The sequence below is a fragment of the Sinohyriopsis cumingii genome, unplaced genomic scaffold (assembly GCF_028554795.1).
Source record: "Sinohyriopsis cumingii isolate HCF-2022 unplaced genomic scaffold, ASM2855479v2 utg000379l, whole genome shotgun sequence".
Taxonomy (NCBI): Eukaryota; Metazoa; Mollusca; class Bivalvia; order Unionida; family Unionidae; genus Sinohyriopsis; species Sinohyriopsis cumingii.
Window position 1 is genome coordinate 194,277 of NW_028315894.1, and position 13,705 is coordinate 207,981.

Consider the following 13,705-nt stretch of genomic DNA (forward strand, 5'->3'; position numbering starts at 1 on the left):
CCATTGACGCTAGGGTATCCCCTTTCACTACTTTTAAATGATAGCTGCTTGCATCAGGACAAGTTAGCATATTTTGGGCGTAATGTGGTAGATATGATAAAAATATATAATGTATTTGCTTCCTTTTCCTGCAGGTATTAAGCTATGTACTCCTATTTTAGTGAACATTATTCATATTTCATTGCAGACACACACAACTTTACATGGCAAGTCATCACACATTCTTCAAAGTAATTTAACTAAACAGGAGCAAATGCCCTTTAAAGAAATCGTAAGTAGACATAGTGTTATTAACGGTGAATGTCGTCAATGGAACAGTCATGCAAAATCGCAATAATACTTGACTGATGTGAAACGATAATACTTGAATGATGTGAAACAATATTGCACAAGTTGCGATAGTTACCCCATGCATGAGCTGTTCAGGTCAGTTCAAGTGTTTGGGGGTGGGGGTCCAACATTTCAAAAGGGCCTTAACTTTCCTCAAAATGACACCAAAGCAAAAGTATGTTTACTCAAAATATGCATAATATCCAATAAACGTGCACAATAAATAAATAATGATCAAATTTCAAATGACAAATGACAATTTGTTTTTGTGTGTGTGTCCGTTTTTAAGGGGGGGGGGTAAACGGATCCTGCCATGTCAGGATCTAAGTAATATATTGTACTATTTCTTCTAACATCCAATCACATGATTATAACGAAATTATTTGAACTTGATTTTCGTATTATGAAAAGTACTCCATGTTATTCCTTTTCTATTTGAAATAAATTTATTTTGTGACGAATGAGACAAGACTAAATACCCTGGTCGGAGAGAACAATCTAGCCACATAAATTAAATGATCTTGCAGTATACGTATAGTCAAATTTAAGAAGTATGTATATTTAGCTTTTTGACAAGTTTACAAGTTGGTGGAATTTTTCATTAGAATGATTACTTTTCCAGACCATTCTTTTACACTTTAGGTCATGTGAAAATTGTATATATAGGGGTTTGCTGAACAAATTATTCATTCATGTTTTGGTCATTGTGTAAGAATCCAGTTTGATCAGAAGCAGTAGTTGTGTTTAGTTAAACTGAGAGGAATTATCTAAAGTATTCATTGGAATTACTATGTACTCAATGACAGGATTTATACATTATTTGTCAATCTTGTGAATTCATTCAAAGACATTCTGAATTGTACTACTGGAAATTCAAAACTATTGGTATATCAGGACATTCACGTCTGTTTGAATTCATTCGGAACCTTCTATACTTTTGGACTTGAGGTAGGACATTTAGGATTATTTGGAATTTAATGCACAAAATATTTCTAAATTTGACATGGTAACTTAGAGAAACAAATAACTTGTTGATTTTACTAACCTTGTTAGATTTACTTTCTGTTACATTATTCAAAGTGATAGCAAATGTAATAGCGATTATGATAAGTCTGAGAACTTTAATGAATTCATTTATTTTTTGTGGGTATGCAAACTGTGGAATATGCAAGGGCCTTTACCATTATGGTGGGGAACATATATCCTATTCCCATAGAAACGCTATATGACAAATCATTTGATTACAGGTCAAAGATTATGCTAATAAATGTAGCGTCTGGGTATACACTAGAAGGTTAATATCTAGTTGCTGTTGTCTGTTAGTTCCATACAATGGTCATTCTTGCATGGGTTATTGATCCAATTATTTGTTCCAACCATGAAATTAACAACAGAATTATAGCTCTCTAATAAATACTTAATTCAAAGTATATGTACGCTCACCATATAGTGAAGTATGATTTTACGTTGTCTGCCATCTTATGCGTCTTTTCCAATTTAAAAATGACTGGAGATCGCCACCATTTGCCATTAACAAATCTGTGTGGGTAACTTTTAATTAGGGTATATGTGGCTGTTCATGAAAACATGATTTTAATGGTCAAAAGGGTACATGGCTACGATGATTCATTCTCGACACAGCTTACATTAGCAGTACGTGCTGTTTGCATGTTAAAGACATGTCAGTCGTCTTTGATGGGTTGAAAACTATATACATTTTAGTAGATTTTATGAAAGATGAGATTTGTAGAAAAATGGATCTGTTCCTAAACAGAAGATACATCGAAGTATACACCAAAAATAGCGCTGTGCACGCTTGACATTGATTACTTGATTACTTCTTAGTAAGATTGTTTATGTCGCGTAGTTTATTGTACAATTTTCCATTATATCTTTGCACCGATGGAGAAAGTAATTTAAAATGAAAATACTCCGTGTAGTATCAGCTTATTGTAACCTGTCATGGTGAACACCTCATAAACACTTGACGTTGATGTGTATTTTGTAAACTTGTTGATGTCACGTTTTTAGGGGTATGTTGTCCTCTCATTCTGAACCATTTTGGAAAAGACAATTTAAAAAGAAATTACTCGAATAAAGTTATTGTATTGCAGCTTTCCCTGGCAAATACCCCAATAACATAGTCACCTTGTAAACCATTTTTTAATACTCTTGTCTTTTGTGGAGCTAAATGTTGCATAGTCCTTGCACTTTAAATTACATTCATTTATGTATATTGTGTTACTGCTACAAATTGTTCTTATGATATTAAGCATGTCTCTTGAATACATGATAGACATTTGATTATTATGGTGATTGTCTTTTGATATATAAGTTAGAAAGAGTTATGTCCCCATAGTCCAGGGATAAGACACACCATGTCACTCTCTTTAGTTAACCTTAGATTACCCGTATCCTCTGCATGCATCATTATTACAACAAAAATAAATAAATGATATTTTAAAGAATAATTTTACACTGAATGAAATTAACTAAAACCGGATCATACTTGGTCAGTACTTCATGTAAACTGTCATTCATGTCTCTGTAGTAAATATTTAATTCTGAAGTATGAATACATAAATTACAAGCCAGCTCACATTGGTTCTGAAGGAAATCGGCCAACTAAACAGAGTAATTATAACTCGGGCATCATTAAATACATAACAGTTAACAAATATAGTCATGTAAAATCCAATCTTTAGGTATAGGTTTCATATAAAAGTCTTGCACTACCGGGAATGACTCCCAAAATACCCTCATGCAATGGGCTTCAACTACCTAGGACGACTCAAAAATGTCATGTGTTGTGGCTTCGCCATTGACAGTCATGAAAACTCGTCATTAAGTAATTTTGGTGTAGCCATGATATCAAGGAAACAATTCAGACGTGTCATTATGTGGGTTGAAATTATGTCGATGATTTTCTGCTCGATGAAAACATGCATTGTTCACCTACATCCAACAACAAGACCCGAAACTCATTGTGTCTCATACGTGGTAACACCTTGACATCTAGTGTATTTGTCTGGCTTGTAGCACCACGTAAAGTTGTTGATTATTTACATAGAGACTTCTGGAGTTCATACTCGCTCATGTCGTGTAGATCAACGCTGTTGTTACAATCTATGATGCACTTGTAGTTAAAGCAGCATATACATTTGCAGAAGTCTGACACAACAAACACTTGTTGATTTTACGTGATAACTTCCCAGTTACACTTGAAACATATACAAAATATTTGCTAGCATTTACAAACTCCCAGCGACCCGACGGGGCGCTCGTGTGGATCTGATCAGTTTGCTACCAAAGCCGGTTTGACAAAGTTTCCCATCCGGGTTGTTGTTGACTGGGTGATTGTAAACACCGCTAAGAACTACTCAGAACCAACGAGAAGCACTAAGAGGTTCTAAATGATAGAAAGTGGGCAATAAGAACATAGTGAAGCACTAAATACCCCTCCCTCACGCCCGCCCCCTCCCCCCCCCAACATAAATGGTACTCAAATCGATAAAGATTGTTAACAGGTTCGTAAGAGATTTTGGGTATCGGGAAAAACAATGTCTAGGCTATGCTCTGGGAGTAAATGTATGCTTATTGTTATGTGATCATAAACTAATTAATTCATCATCATCATCATCAACGTCATCCACATTTGACCGAACCTAAAAACATAATATTTACAGGTGGTTTTAAAGTTATAAGAACTTCTGGATACTTTGTTAGTTTCTTAACCACTCCACTCGCCTAAAATACTAAAATTCATTACATAGTATGTCCTATATTCAAGATGAGTGTTCGGAGCCCCAAGTGGCCTAGTGGTCTAATGCGCACACCGTTACGGATTACTGCCATCTCACTTCTGTCTGCGTTGGTTCGAGTCTCGGGTTCGGCCAATGTGGATATGTGAGAAAGCTTGCCAGTAGCTTCTCGTGGGTCGGTGGTTCTGTCCGGGTGTTTGCCGGGTTATTCCTCCACCATTTATACTGACTGCCATGTATAGCCTATCTTGTGCTGAAAATGGCGTTAAACCTTACAACAACAACAAGATGAGTTTTCCATATTTTGATATTTTTATGGTGCTGCATCTGCACAGGAACATATATCTAAACACAAGGAGTATACACCAGATGCACTTTTCAGGTTGGCACATTTAAACTTCCCGAAGGCAAATGTTTAACAGTTGAGGATCTTTCAAATATTCTTAACAGTGTGTGTGTGTGTGTGTGTGTGTGTGTGTAATTGAAAATTTAAATAATTGTCAAATAACTTTTCATCCATTTTGGAGCACCGCCAGTTTATCAAATTTGTAGAGTATCAAGTGCAATATGATGAAACATGCGTTCCAGCGCCCCATGCTAACTCTAAGGTGAATTCGGAATGTTACATCAGAACCAAACCAAACATAGTAAAGGTGATTAAAAAAAGTGTCAGACTCAATGCAAATAACATAGGATCTCCACTCTGAAAGCTGTCCTCAGAATCACCAATTCAACTATCTGCTTTTCGTAATCTGCCTTTTGGTACATCAAGCTGTACATTTATATTGCCTAAATGATTGCTACATTGCCATTAATTTTAAAATAATGGTTTATCTCTTTTTCAATAAGTCCAGTTGTGATAGATTATACAGCATTTAAAGAAACGAGGCCAGAAAAGAAGATGTAATTCCGCTCCTGACACAAATCTCTTTGTTGCAGAAATTATCCATACCAGACAACTGCCCATAAAAGTCATTTTCTGCTACACAGAAGAACAATTAATAGATTTAAGATCCTTCCTCCTGTCAAATGTTCGAGTGATCTGTATCGATAGAACTTTTAATTTTGTTTGTTGTTGTTGTTGTTGTAGGGTTTAACGCCATTTCTCAGCACACGTTTAATTTTGGATGTTATGTGACAGTAATGGTCTGTAAGAGCCACGAGTTTTCACAAGATGATGTAAGGATCCACTTAGCCTGCTGCGCCCTTTAATGCTGCATTTGGGATGGAAAAAACCTCTTCATGCTACATATTCTTGGCTTATCTGAAGGGTGCTTTGGAACTCGATGTAAGCAAATTCAAAGTGTTGATAGGCTCTAATGAGTGGAAACCATTGACAAAAGATATTAGAAGAGTAATTAGGTGAAACTGAAATCTATGATAACAATATTGTAATATAGATAAAATGAATTTTGCATTAGGCGATAGTGTCACAGAATACGGCGAGAAATAACTTGGTTTCGCCTTATAAAGATTTGATCATTTTCGTCGTATATGCGTACAACGTTACTTAGGGTGGATAAATTGTTTTCCTAGTTAGGCAACTGAACTAGGATGTTTCTCGTCGTAGATAACTTTTGGCGAGAGACAGAAAGAGAACAGTATGCAAGGATATTTTACCCTTACTAATACTCCTTCTCCTGTAGATTTAAGGTATGTTTCGTTTCTAATTGACACATTGGTCTTTTGGGATTTTGTCAAGGAGTTACGTTATCCATTTCGCTCTACAGCCTTAGGGATAAATGTCACATTTTTAGTTATCTGATATGTGAATCATATTCAGTTTTAATATAGAAGCGTGAAATGTTGCCGTTACCACTACGCGGATTTGAAACCTTGTGAACTTTTGAACTGTTACAAGTTGCTATTACGAGTTTAATTTAGTAGATCGTGTCTATAGATTTTAATACCGTACCTGTTATTATGACCAGTGTCTATGATAGATATCTGTATGTGTGTGTGCGGGTGTATCAGACTGTCGGTCTGGCCGTCCGTATGTGTGTATGGCGATGGACGCAGTTGCGACCATGAAGGCCATACAACGACGGAAGTGATGATATGTAAACCTGTGCGCATGGTGCATCCATAGAGAGTTTGTGTGGCCAATACAAGTGTTGGCTTACCCAAGACTTCAGGAGAACTGTGTGGTTTGACAATGGACATGTGAACCAGGTCAAAATACAAGGTTTACAAGTATTTAATCGAGTCATGCGTTATGAATCGTACGGGCTGTACAAATGACTGAGTGTCACGAGTCATATGTTTGGTACAACTGTTATGTTGATTACAACTGATCATGTTTGTTTCAATTGTTGTTTCAACTGAGCACATGGAACATATTGTGTGTTTTAATTGAGTACAATTTAGTGATATTACATGAGTTATGTGAATCTTACTTTCATTGCATGAGATTATATGAATCTTACCTTCTTTACATGAGAATATATCAATCACATTTTTGTTTTCCCGTTTGTGAGTGTTTGTGCAAAGTAATTGAATGAGTCATGTGTTTAGAGCTTGAACGAATCATTGCTTTTATAGAGGATATACATATTTTATTAATTCATTTCATAAACTTCCATCTTTCATCACATTGTATTGTGTTGTCATTTAATCGAAGCATCCATTCAGGTCAAATCATGTTACAGGTAGCAATCTTAAAATTAAATAATAATATTTAAAACCGGAAAGACATTCAGAACTTCCTTAAGCAACGAACTAAGTATGTGTGTATGCGTGTATGCATTCCGTTTTTAACATAGTTTTAACAATGTTTCGGTCATATCGCATGCAGTGTGGCATTTTATAGTTATGTCTGACACTGAGGCATCATGCCGCAGACATGTAGCATGATGTCCCATCCATTATGATAATAATGTGTAGATTAGATTTAATTGTTTTATATTAACGCTGATAATTTACTTAAATGCATCATCGTGAAACTATATTTAGAAAGCAGTTTCTTATCAGGAAATACATATATGAAATATACTGAATTGACTAATTCTAGTACACTTTTGATCTGTTTATTGTCATTAAGAAGTTTCTAGTATGCTCCGCCTTACTAATTTCGCGTCATACGTAAGTTCTTGGCAATCTGGAACATCTATTACACTACAATTCCTAAAATAGTCACGTGATTATCAGCACTTGTACATGTCGTCCAATTTTTAATTATAAAAGATTCCGTCTCCAGATCAGATTGTTTAGAAAATGTAAATGCATCTTGTATATCCCATGTACTGTTTTTTATTTTCATGTTCATACCCACTTCACAACGACAGCCAGAATATTCATAATAACAACCCGCCTTACGTAAGTATGTCACCCTCTGATGGTCTAAGGAGCAAATCCAGGAATGAAGGCAAAGCCCACAAGCACACCAGTCTTCGCACCCCTTCACGGCGAAATACAGAACGCAAAACATCCGAAACGGTTTCTATAGAAAACTGTCTTCATAGCAAGATTGTCAATATTTTCCCCTAGAAACCTTTGAAATGCAGAAACGTTCGGCGGGTTCCATCCCACAGAACTCTTGCCTAATCCTGTACGCTTCGCCCTCCCCCTCCGCCCGAAGGAAATTCTTGGTTCAGCTACTGTGTTTGCTTCCACTGCTTGCATTGAGTAGACTATGATCACATGATTTATATACAGTTTGATAACAGTGCTAATCTGAACGTGCAGCTCATATTAAGGTTTAAACTTTTGTTTGCTATTGCTGCTTAGTCCAGTATATAAGTAAAGGAGTCTATTTTAATATCTATGCTGCGTCTGCTGATGATTATTTGTAAAGTGATTACATCCCATATAATAATATTTGTATCAACCAAGATTTATCAGTAATTAATAAGACATAGTTCTGTCCCTTTGGTGTAAATGTGTATGAAATTGATCTTTGTATTATACACTACCGGAACATTATCGACTATTTGACCTAGATAAACTGAAAAGTTATCAAACCTTCGAAGGGTTACCAATTTTACAACATCCACCATCAGGAAGTACAAAGGTCACATTCGATAGTGAATTTGAAGATGACACAACGAAATTCTCACACTGAATTTAGCTGGTATAAATTAGCAAAAATAATAATAATATCAGTAACTTTCATTTTCAAGATACAGAAAGAAATATAATGCAAGAGAAAGACATTAAAATTGAGAAACAAATTACCTTCTGGACTTTAATAAAATTTGTTTGACATCGATTCAATCCACTTACAGTTTAAATGTTTATAAGTTGTTTCATGAACCGAATTTAGCGAGTTTAAACAAAATGTCTAGGTAATGTACACATTTTCCCATTGTTTCGTATTTCCATTCACTGAAGATTAAACAAAAATTGTTGATAATTATCCCATTGTACAAATTTACTGAATGCAGCTAGCTTTGGATTAGTCCCTCCTCTTTAAATAAGAAACAGTAATGTCATATGGTGTTTTCTATCAATTTGGGACTTCGTTGTTCGAAAGCGAAATCTGATATTTTTTCGAAAATTTGTTATATTATTGATTGCATTAAACATCATAAAAGGTAGAGGTCACGCTACACCCCCCCCCCCTATATATATATCGCGGCAAAAGTGTGGTTTAGTCCATAAGAGGAAATTGATTTAGAGAGGAGCCAGTTTATATATACGAAAGTTGCTTCCTCGCCACCCTTCCAACCTAAATAATTGTGGTCGCTTGCGATTCTGGATAGACCGATGCATTGCAGGATTGATATCCAGTCCCGCACAACGTAGCGAAATGTTTATTTATATAGTGGTTTGTTTTGTTGTTGTTGTTTTTTTCGGGGGGGGGGTGCGCCTTTTCAAATTACTCCAATATCTTCTAACATGATGCAGTGTGTACTTTCATTACTTATTTGTTTTCTTTTACTATAAATTTGAGGTCGGTGAAAAGTTGATAAAATGTACTAGAGAATCCAGCAAAGGTCCAGGGAAATGTTTTCAGAATATAAAGTTTAAAATAAAGATATATATTGATGATATACATGATGATAAACCAATAAAAGACGCAAGAAAAAGCTACAGTAGTAGCAAAGGCAAAAGTAAATAATGACAATAATACTTACTAAAGGAAAAAAAAATGGGTAAATTTGGAAAACTCTTCCTTGCTGATGTCAACAACGAGTAACATAAAAGTAGAACATATTGTTATGTTAAAAGTAATTACTTCCTTCACGAAACCAATTGTCTCTTGATTTCGTCATTGGAAAACAATGACTAAATATTCTGAATTATTGGTAAAAACAATTATGCTTTTCTATACTTGTATACTTTTCTCACCTCTAAATGTTCGTGTTAGGTACCATTTTGTAGTAAATATTTTCCTAATATGTACGCGTACTTCTGCATTGATTTTCAGTATTTTAAAACATTATTTTGCTTGTAACTTATTGTGCTGGATTATGATTATCTAGGAATTTGGAGTCTGTATTAACTGCATTTTAAGTGCTACGTGGTATGCATAACGGTAGTGCAGCGAAAAGGCTATATGTCTTTTATATAATGAAAGCTTGTAAATAAATCTTTGGTGGATAATATAATACTTTTTTTTTTCTGCCGAAACTTATGCCTTGATAAACGATTATATTTTACTTCCTGTTCAAACATATAGTTTGTCTTTTGTAACTGAAACAGAAATACAAGGATATGAACTATCAATAAACTTAAGACAATGGAGTGTGATAAAACATTTAAAGTGATTTACTCACATCCTGCATATCGCACGATAGGGTTGTTGAGTACTAAAGGCAATTCATTTATATTCGTAAGACCTTTCTCATCTTTAGAAAGGGTTATTGAGTAGTTCATGCAATTGCCTTTCCCGTGAGTACTTCAGGCATTTGCCTTTCTCACTAATTAAGTTATAGACAAAGTCCATATTAAAATCATTAGCAAAAGGATATTTCTTAAAGTGCTTAAACACTTTAAAACTGTGACCGACACGTTAGAGATAAAAGTATTTATACGTTTGTTCAAACGTAATTGGTGTGTGTATAAAGAGAAAAACAAATTCTCTTTCTCTTCGAATTTGGTACGTTTTTAGATAATTGACAATATGAAAAAGTAAAATTTACTTAATCTGTATAACATGTTTGATCTGAGTAACATTAGCCTTTTCTTAGTAACAATGAGACCCAGAGCTTTGAGCCAGTATTAATGACATTTTAAATGCCCAGTGGTATGTATAACGTTAGTACAGTGAAGTGCAAGTAATACCATTATAAATAATAAAGTTGTAAATACAATATTATCGGCAAAAATTATAAAAAGGACTATATTGAATCAAGGTCATTTTCTGCCCCCTCTCCAAATGTCCTTGTATTATGTACAATGTATATATCAGGTGGTTAACATTTATTTCTGATATCAGTTTTTTGTTCCCGTGTCCGTTCCCATTGCTACATGGTGTCAAAACACAATCATAAAAGACATGAAAAGCAGTAATCTTTTCCATTCACTTCTAATATATACTGCTTTTCCATGAGCTATTCACTCAGTTTCAAAATTGCAATATGCATTTGTATTATTGCAGAAGTTATAAAGCTCTATATATAAAGTTTAATTTCTAAAACTATTCCAAAACGATCGATCGTAGACAAAAATAGAATATCAAACTTATACGTCAACAGAAAACTATTTATAAAATACGTTGTCAAAAAGGTACTTAATCATATAATGCAAAAATGTACATCAATAAAATATTGTTTAATATTATTGAATTATTTAAATGATTGTTTGATATTATTGAATATGGTGGTAAAGGAGGCGTTAACAGGGGCCTGTATGTTCACTTCGTCGCCGAATAATAATAATGATAATAATAATAATGAGGACTTTGTATAGCGCCTAATCTTTAGAAGCTCGAAGCGCTTTACAACTTTAGACAACACCTATAAGATAAGAAACATAATAATATTATTACAAAAACAAACAACATTAAATTAGAAAAACATTTTAAAAAAATGCTGAGAATATTTCAGCTAGGAGACATTTTTAAGTCTTTAAGTTTGTTCTTGCTGTCGAAATAAGTGAGATTTGAGAGCCCTCTTGAATGTGATCACTGTGTCTTTGTGTCTAAGTTCAGTGGGCGATTCATTGCAAGTTGCTTGGTCCTGGTATGCAAAAGAACGCTGTCCATATGACTATGTTTTCATACGTGGAATAATGAGTATACGATTATCAGAAGAGGAGCGTAAGTATATTACTGGTGTGTACACATGAGTGAGGTCGGATAGGTATGTTGGACTAGAGTCCGACAGTGAAATACAGAGAACAGATTTTGTGTTTGATTCTGGATCAAATGGATGGCCAGTGTAGGGTACAGTGCAGCGGGGAGGTGTGCTCTGATCGTGGTATCTCTAAGTATAATCCGAGCAGCTGTGTTTTGAACTTTTTGAAGTTTCGGAGTAGATATTGAGATGAACCAGACATAATTGAGTTACAATAGTCCAATCTTGAAAGTACTAATGAACACACAAGTGTTTTAGTGGCATCAACTGAAAGATATTTGCGAATTGAGCTGATGCGTCTCAGCTCAAGGTATGCAGCCTTGCATATGTTCAAGACATGTTGGTGCAATGTGAGAGTAGTGTCCAGAGTAACACCTAGGTTACGTACTGATTGTGTGAATTTAATGTTGGCGTTGCTGATATTTATTGTTTTAGGTTTTAGGTGTGCTCTGATCATGATACTCTAAGTATGATCCGAGCAGCTGTGTTTTGAACTTTTTGAAGTTTCTGGAGTATCCTTAGATTGTCATGGCTATATAACACATACACTACTGTGTTTCGATCTTTATAAGAAGAAAAAAAATCAATAAATTGTCTTACACACCCCTTGAGGTAGTCTATAGTCAAACTATAAGCTAGTTATAAACTATACATTCATCTGTAAAGATATAATATGTGAAATATGTTTTAGAAGTTATATATATACACACATATATATATATATATATATATATATATATATATATATATATATATATATATATATATATATATATATATATAAACGGAACCATATGATTTTTGATGAAGGTAGTTGTCGCGGTGTATCAATATCTCCTCAGTTGATTTCCCGTTGTTATTTTCACATTCTGGAATAAATGATGCATTCTTAAGATGACAAGTTAGTGATTTTCTCTTTGTCAAACTCATCATTATCCAATCTTTCGCAGCCCAGAAACCATATGACACTTGATACAAGGTCACACTACCCTACATCCTGAGCACCAACCTTGCAGGTGCAGTACCATACTTTGAATCCGTGTAATCGTTAGGCTTGTATTGGATCCTCGGTGAATGTGTTTTATTTCTGGAGTGGCGAGACTGGATGTTTGCATGTAACAGACCTGGAAAAGCCATGCATACCATAACATCATAAAGCCCCTCATCTGTGAGATGTTCATTTTTATAGTTTGGAGCCTGTTTAACTTGAAAAATGCTGATAGTGATGTAACGCAGGTAATCAACTGAGAGCCTGGGGATAATCAGTCGGTTCATCAGTGGATGCATCCATCTTAAAGTAGATTTTGCGTTTATTCAGCAAGTTGTTCTCTTGAACCAGGATTTGAACACTGTTTCGGTTCCTCTGCTTTTTTCAACCATTCTTCTTGCAATCTCAGCAGTTGATGGATCCATGTTGGCCAGGGTGGTCGAAATTTATTCATTAATGGACAGATTATTCTAAGGAAGTAACCTATATAAGGAAGAAGTGTATTTGGCACTACTTTGTCATAAAAACATCCACTGTTTCACTCGTGCATTAACGCTCTCTACTACCCATCGTGCTTTTGTGACCAGTCTTGAAGTGTTGGAATCTTCTGTTGAATGCTGCTTCTGTCTTGTATGTAGAAAAGCTGGCACTTCAACTTTAAATCCATGTTCCTGTAGAAAATAGACAGAGTCGCGGCCCCCCCCCCCCGTCTACAACAAAAACATCACCCTCCTGTAACCACTTTGTAATGTCCTCAGCATTTGTTCTTACAATGTGTTTAGTTATGATTGCATCGTTGTTAAATGTATAATGATCAGCTAAATATGGGTCTAGAGCAGTTAAAATGTAACCATCAGTTCCCACAACCATCACTGGCTTAATTAATGGTCGATTGTCATGTAAACTGTATGAACGTCGTTGGAAGTTATAGTTAGAGCTCTCTTGTATGTGTGTGTCTATATATATATATATATATATATATATATATATATATATATATATATATATATATATATATATATATATATATATTTGTATATATATATATATATATATATATATATATATATATATATATATATATATATATGTGCGTGTGTGTGTGTGTGTGTGTGTGTGATCAAGGACAAGGACTGCCTTGTTGCTTCTATGATTAAATATCTCCCTTGCAGTTGTAGTGGTGTGGACAGATGAGGATACATCATGTGTGATGTGTTGAAAACCTAGGTGTTGCCCAACAAAGTAAACCATAAGGGACTCCCGCACCGTTTTAATTATTCGTTGCACTTGTGATGTTATTAGATGGAAAAATGTGGATAAAATGGTGTTTGGAAGGCATACCCGCAGCTTTGTTAGAAAAACACCTAGGCATGTCAGTGGATATCTAC

General features: G+C 34.8%; 1 pseudogene; it reads right to left on the minus strand.

The window, feature by feature from the left end:
• Positions 1-12,639: 12,639 nt before the first annotated feature.
• LOC149774195 (uncharacterized) lies at positions 12,640-13,262 on the minus strand (annotated as a pseudogene).
• Positions 13,263-13,705: the final 443 nt, after the last annotated feature.